Here is a 7,593-nt window from a genome sequence, read left to right on the forward strand (position 1 = left end):
TTTTACCCCTTAAATCTTGTCGTAATCCTCCGGCTTCCTCATGACACGGGATGAGGGAATTCAGTTTTGTGCCAAGATTCCAGAGGCCGGGATTGCTCTGTTTAAAGCAAAGAAGTTTAAATGGAGATGGCGCAAGAGCTTGGATGAAGCAGACAGCAAGAAACACTTTCTAGGGAACTAGAATTTTAGAACATAGACGATAAAGAGAGAGAAATAATAGGAACTGTCGATACTGGAGAATCTGAGATAACAGGTTGTAGAACTGGATGAACACAGCAGGACAAGCAGCATGAAAGGAGCAGGAAAGCTAAAGTTTTGCGTCTGGGTCCTTCAGAAATGATAAAGAGAGTTATGTTTACATTGGACTTTTCACCACCTGTGATGACGTCCATTGATCAATGGGCAGACCTTCTTTAAAGCTTGCATCCTGCTTCTCCACATGCAATTTCTTTGCTGTAAAGAGTCTGAGGCATCTCACCCTCAAATTCATTGAAACCTGCCCTCATGGGTGAAGAATGGAGTGTGATACTGAATGCCTGTGATTTGAACTTGAGAGGTGCCCCTGTTTAGATTAGATTCTCTACAGCTTGGAAACAGGCCCTTAGTCGCAACAAGTCCACACTGCTCCTTGAGGCATCCCATCCAGAACCATCCCCTATAACCCACACATGCCTGACCACTACAAGCAATTTAGCATGGCCCATCCACCCAGCCGGCAAATTTTGAACCGTGGGAGGGAACAGGAGTACCTGGAAGAAACTGATGCAGACTTAGGCAGAATACACAAACTCCACACAGGCAGTTGCCTTAGGCTAAAATTGAACTCAGGTCCTGGTGTTGCGAAGCTGTTGTGCTAACCACTGAGCCACCATACTATGCTTCCCCATTTATGCATCCCACTTGAAACAGGAAACGTCCCCCTCAGCAAAGAACCAGCAACAGTGCAGAGCCATTAACACTAAATCACGTGAGTTTTCTTGTAAACTGTGTTCATTACCGTTGCTTTGAAGAGTGAAAGCCGCATTAAGTGTTACTAACAAATTCTTCCCATTCTGACCCGCTGCTCCTAAGTGACTCTGTTTGCTCCCTTCCCTCCAGACCAAGCTCTCTCCATTGGTGGCTGGAGAAAATCATCTTCCACTGGTAGGCAGTGCTTCAGGAGAACAGCATGAATGCTCTCTTCTGCTTCCTGTCAAACACAGTCTTGCGGGCCGGGGGAGAGTGTGGTGGAAGTGAGTGATATGGAAAGTCAGAGAGGCTGTGCAAAAAGGAGATTGCACATGCAAAGGAACTTACATTCTGTTAGGAACCTTGTCCAAATAATTGCATCTAAGATTGTCAGAAAATGCAGAGCTGCTTGAAGAAGGATAATTGCTCTCAATTTAGGGGAAAAGTGCTTGTGGCCTTTCAGATGCCACAGGGAGGTCACTGCTGTCCGACTCAGTGTGGAGTATTACCACAGCGAGCCCTGTCCCTCATGCACACTGCACCTATGTGTATAAAACTCACCATCTTCTTCACAGCTCAGAGAATAGAGGTTGCTCTGCAAACCATCCCAGAGTGACTGAGAACGGGAGAAGGCGCTTTAGGCCATCACCCTGACAGCACCTGGAGAGAAAAGAGATGTGTGAGAGCGCACTGTCTCCATGGTTGTATTTTTTCATCATTTACAACCTTGGCCCCTATGATAATAAAATTAATTTGAGAGATTTATTGAGTTGCAGATAGCAGGAAACAGTGAGTCAGTTTAACCTTTCTCTGAAAACGGTTGAGTAAATTGTGCAAAGTAAAAGTTACTTCTCCCTGGTGTTTAGGAAATGAGAAACAGCAGATGACTGTTTCCAGAACATGACGTGAGCCATAGGTGATGGGCCCATCGGGTTCCCACTGTGACACTCTGCTTACATGAGCTGAACACATGTAAAGAAATTACTCAGTGACAACATCTGTTGAATTAACTTCTGCGAGGGTTTGCAGCCGATGGAATAAAAAGCTCCAGGGGAGCAGGGGTATAACATTGTCCGTGAGGAATTGTTTCCCAGATTCGAGGTGGGTGCACAGCACTGTCCTCAGGTTCAGTCTTGGGACCACCTCTCTTCCGGACAGATATTACTGATCCACATTTTGCACAGAGTGGACAATTCCAAAATCCCAAATTGCACAATGTCACTAATTTATTCAACACAGAAACGCACTGAAACTGTTTTTTTTAATCTTCCACAGCCTGATCTGACGCTGGAATATTCCAGCTGTGAGAGGGGCGTGGTGAAGTTGATGAATTTATATTCAGTGCTGTTGATTCACATTGTCCTCACCACGTTATTATTTAGTACTCTTTTCTGCTGAAAATGTGAACACGCCTCACCATTCGATAGAACATTTCAATGATTTTTTCCCCAACCGTCCACATAACCTTGTGGACCATTGGGAATCAGAACTTAATCGATTTCCACCATCAAAAAAATTCGAAAATAACTTGCCAACTGTGGAAGGTAACGTTGCTGTTACAAACCAGTTGAACTTCACCACGAACTCGCTTTTTTTTTTCAGGTGAGCAACAGATTCTGGTCTGATTGTCTTTCAAACGGTATTATTCCCAGAAAGCTTGCCCTGAAAATCTGACGAATTTCCTCTGGTCAGCAATAGGGCATGGGCAACTTTCAATAAAACGTGACTCTGGTGGGACTCGAACCCACAACTTTTGAATAGCACTGTTAATGTTGATATAGAAGTCCAACGTGCTCTCCATTGCACCACAGAGCCTCAGGCGTTCCGTTTTTGCAGTACAGAAGTTTGACTCTTGTGCATTATTTTTGTGTCTTTCTTCAGGCATCCGTTTTTATTCGGGTCTTCGAAGCAGGGTCAACAGACCCAAAACGTTAACTTTGCATTTTCTTCACTGATGCTGCCACATCTGTTGAGTTTTTCCAGCAACTTCTGTTTTTGCATCCCATTTTCCAAAACCTGACTCCTATCCATGTGTGATCTGGCACTTCAACTGATTATCTAAACACTCTTAAAATGTTCTGATCATTCTTCGCTTAACCACACGTTCGGCAGTGAATTCCAGATACCCAGAACTCTCTGGGGGAGAACACATGTGCCTAAAATCTCCTCTAACCCTTCTGTGCCTTGTTTTTAATCTATGTCAATGGTTACTCATGCTTTTCAACAAGATAAAGTTTATTCCAATTTTCCGTTTATAAGCTTCATATTTTTGAACACGTCAATCAGTTTCTCCACTAAGCCTTCTCTGCTCTAGGAAAAACACAACAGCTCTAGCCTCACTCATCTATCTTCACTGAGGAAGTGCTCGAGTCCAGACAATATCCTGTTCTTTAAAAAAAACATTAACAGGATGAAGTTATTGCTGGCCAGGCCCATCCCTTTTCCCCGGTGGCCTGCATCCACCCATAGGCCAGACTAGGTAAGAATGGCAGTGTCCTTACCTAAAAGGCATGAGTGAATTAGATCAGGTTTCTCCTGATAATCGATTCATGGTCGTCATCAGCTGTTTTTAATAAAGTAGCTTGAAGTTCCACCATCCGTTACAGCAGTATTCGAGCCCGGGTGCTGAGCATATTATCTAGGCCTCTGGATTAATAGTCGAACCATAATACCGCTGGACCATCACCTCCCCTTTGAAGGACTGGCTCTGGATGCCCTCTGGGACAATTACACTCTCGCTGCAGTCTCACGAGCAAAATGGAACATGTTCTTTGAATTAAAGCAGAAATGTCTGGACAATTCAGCACAACTGGCATCATTGCTGGATATAATTGGTTGTCACTTGTGCCAGAGTACAGTGAAAAGCTTAGTTTATGAGCAGGACAAGCAGATGATAGTAAGAAAAGGATGTGCAGATGAGCGGTTGTGAAAAGTCTTAGGCAGAGGCATAAAGGTCACATTGCACAGGGCGTGCGGTTACCGAAATCACCGTTCGCAAGATCAGCATTATTTGCTGTACTGGGTCTGTGGCTCAGGCATTGTCAGTACTCAGGTCTGGATGGCCATAGCATCCTTAAATTAGTCAGATTTAAAGCAACACTACAACTAATTTTTACAGATTTAGATTTCAGTTTTAAAATGTAGATTGATAATAACACATGTTAGAGTTAGATCTTCTACAGGGATGTCACAAAGAGTCATATGGTGTCAGTGCCATCACGAAGGCAGAGTCCAGCAACGCTTCTTCAGAACGGACAGTGGCAAGGAAAAGCTGGCATATAAAACATGCTTCCCTAAACAATGTGGCCTATGTGCATATGTCTGAATATGAATATCTTTGGGGAATTCAGTACTTTTTTAAATTTCAAGTACATCTTATCTTTAAATTCCTTCCTGAGACATGGATGGTGCTTCATTTCCTTCAAGTCTTTCTGACTGTAATATAGCATTTTCGAGTATTCTGAAATACCTCCTTAAAAGTTTGCCATTACAAGTCTACTGACCCACTCTTAAACCTAATTTTCCACTTTAGTTTAGTCGGTCCTAACTTCGTACTGTTCCCGTTTTCCTCACTTTGGTTTACAGTGTGCATCTTGGAACCAACCTTCCCTTCCTCAAACTAAATATAAAACTCAGTCACGCTGTTGTTACTTCTACTGAGGGGTGGTTTCACAATGTGGTCATCAATCAACACTGTGCCGTTGCATATTACCAGATACCCTACTGTCTTATTGTTGCTGGAAAGTATTGTTCTGATACATTGCCCCAATAACACCTCATCAACTCACTATTCAAACTACATTCGTCAACCTGGCTTAGCCAATTTCTACCATCATTAGAATCACCAAAGATTGTTGCTGTGCCGTGACTTAAAGGGAGAGGACTGCTTTAAATGGAGCAGTAATGGAATGATATGGTCTTAAAATCGAACAGTTGGCAACGGCACACACTTTGGTTCGGCAATTAACAACCAATGCTAGTTAGAGGCAGGAATTAAACTCATGATTTCCAGTTCATGAGATCAGTCCCTTTCCACAAGCCACCACATCTTTACAATGGCCAGGTGCTGCTAAACTACTGCATTCTATCAGTTTGGTACACACGAACCACCATTGTTTGAAATATTTGGAATGGTGCATTCAGACAACTTAGCACGTCATTGTACACGATACAGTACAGGCTACCATGCACAGGAAAATGACACTGAGAAATGCAGCATTTATGTCAACCTTTGCTAGAATCAGATTGTAAAAGCTCAATGTGAAAGTATTGCAGCAATTTCCATGGGTGTAATGAACGCACAAATGCAGGTCGTTGCAGTAATGATCTCCCTGAACTGGAGGAGGAAATACTTGCCTTCGAGGCCACATCAGGAATGTCCATTCGATTCACTCCAGGGACGAGATGTCTATGTTCCATGAGCATACGACTATATAGTGCTCCACAGAGTTTAGAACAATGAGTTGAGGGAAATGCCTTAATTAATAAACGAATAATTAGGTAGAATTCATGACATGGAAGCACAAAGTGATGTTAAAAGGGGACACGAATATGGAGAGATGATATACAATAAGTCGGGTAGTTTTGTTTCGTAAATTTTAGATCTCAGATCCACGATTGCCTTTGGCGAAGGTATTCACTGTCCTTACCCAGTTAGCACTGGAAGTAAAAGCAGCCCCACAGTGAGGTGATCGAGATCATAGAACTTCTGTAACATCTATAGTTCAGCCTCGCTTGGAGCATTGTGCAAAAACCTTATCGGATTAGGAAAAAAAAGATGCAGATGGACTTTACTGGGGTATAATGTCATTAGAAAGGACACATATGGGTTTTATCAGGGTGGTGGAAAGTTTGCAGGATTATATTCACCAGACGTGGGGTCAGTCAGAAATGCTCTAACTGACTCAGAGAAACTTAGGAAGTGAACTAATGGTGATTTGCCAGAAGACTTGAGGTTCAGTTTCGAAAAAAGTGGAAAATTCCCTCTTGCGACCGAATCGATGTCAGAGAGGGAAGACATTCACAAGTGTCGCGAAATAATAAAGGAAATATTGGAGCAGAGTTTCTTCCCGTCAGAGCATTACTTAAATCCGCAACAATATTCCAGAAACAAAGGTAGTCAGTGATTCCAGAACATTTTGAAAGACATATAAGCAAACATACAATAGATAATTTAACAAGGGGAGAGAGTCTGTGGCTGGGCCTGGGTGGGAGAGATGGTGAGGATGGCGAGTTCGGGGGGTTGGTGTTGTGGGGAATCAATTTGACTTTGAATAACTTCAGATGTGAATGGTTGATTAAAGCTACTTATAAAAATAATCGTGGTTTTAGAAGATGTGGCATTAGATGATCAGAAGCATTATAAATTGTGAAATTACTGAGCAGGATTTAAAAATAGCGTAAAGGAAATTTAGATGTAAATACATTTCGTGAGCGTGTGTGGTTGAGTAGCATCGATAATAAAAATTCTTACGGCTTTGAAATACGTGCTAAACGATTCTCCGTGAAGCATTATAAAGGGAACAGAACTTTGTTTTTATCAATTGGAAAATAAAATTATACGCTAATAATCAGGAAGTGTTTCGTCTCTCGGAGATGCAATTTCTGATTGTATCCTGTGCTTTGAAGATTTGACCACATTTGAAATGATTTTTGCATCTGTTTCATGCTTATTGATCCTGCTGAAGAACTCCATCAAATAGTCTCAGTGGTTTTCGTATTTTCCAGCCTCTGTTCTTCTCAGCAGCACATCAATTCAATGAATTCCGACAAAAGTTGAATGCAATGAGAAACGGTGTAATGAGATAAATCTAATTATTTTTCATTATTGTCATGGGTTCTGCCAATTGGCAGCAAAGTGAATAATATGAAACAGGCTAAAAAAAACCAACCCTTTTCTTTTCCCGGGGGTAACGCTATGCAGGTTTAAGCCACGTGAGAAAGGTGATCGAGCTGAAACTCTGTGTTGATGTTTCTGTACGTGTTTAATACATGCTGCATATTTGTTGATAACTGAGATGTTTCCCACCAAAAAAACCATTCCCCAATCCACAGAAATTGACATTTTCTAATAAAGTTGAATTTGCTCAACATCAGCCGTATTCTTAGCACACTGCCCCCATGTCATTAAGAGCTAATTCACGTGAAGCTCGAACTCATAACGGGTATTTCACAGGCCTCTACACTTTCATATAACTATCACATTTTGGCCAATTCCATCACTGGACCCACATTTTCCACATTACGTTCATATTTTAGAATGTAGATAATGAATTTTCCATGGTGGGATTACTTGCCAAATGAGGAATGGAGATGTGAGAAGCTCAGAGTGGAGCGAAAATTTGCAATTCGGTGACCCAGAGGCTGTGGGAGAGTCAGTAAATGAGTCTGTTCAAGGCTGAGATTTCACAACATCACACTTTCAGTGTATTGTGCAGGAAAATATTGAAAATGCACACTTCAAAAAGCAATGTAGATTAACATCGGTTTCAGCACCAGTTTGCTCATACAAGGAAGTAACCACTGCTGCAGAAGGCCATTTAATCCCAGCTCCCAGGCCCAGAACCAGAGAGACTCAATGGCACAGCCGCGAATATACAACCAGAAATGGAGGTGGCAATGAGCACGCAGAGCTACTCTGTGGCT

The 7,593-nt window shown here is 42.2% G+C and overlaps 1 non-coding gene across 1 annotated transcript; it reads right to left on the reverse strand.

Moving 5' to 3' along the window:
• Nucleotides 1-2,671: 2,671 nt before the first annotated feature.
• trnar-ucu (transfer RNA arginine (anticodon UCU)) lies at nt 2,672-2,763 on the reverse strand. The gene is given in 2 exon segments: nt 2,672-2,707; nt 2,727-2,763. It is a non-coding gene; the product is annotated as a tRNA-Arg (tRNA).
• Nucleotides 2,764-7,593: the final 4,830 nt, after the last annotated feature.

Source organism: Stegostoma tigrinum, unplaced genomic scaffold (genome assembly GCF_030684315.1).
Source record: "Stegostoma tigrinum isolate sSteTig4 unplaced genomic scaffold, sSteTig4.hap1 scaffold_92, whole genome shotgun sequence".
Classification (NCBI taxonomy): Eukaryota; Metazoa; Chordata; class Chondrichthyes; order Orectolobiformes; family Stegostomatidae; genus Stegostoma; species Stegostoma tigrinum.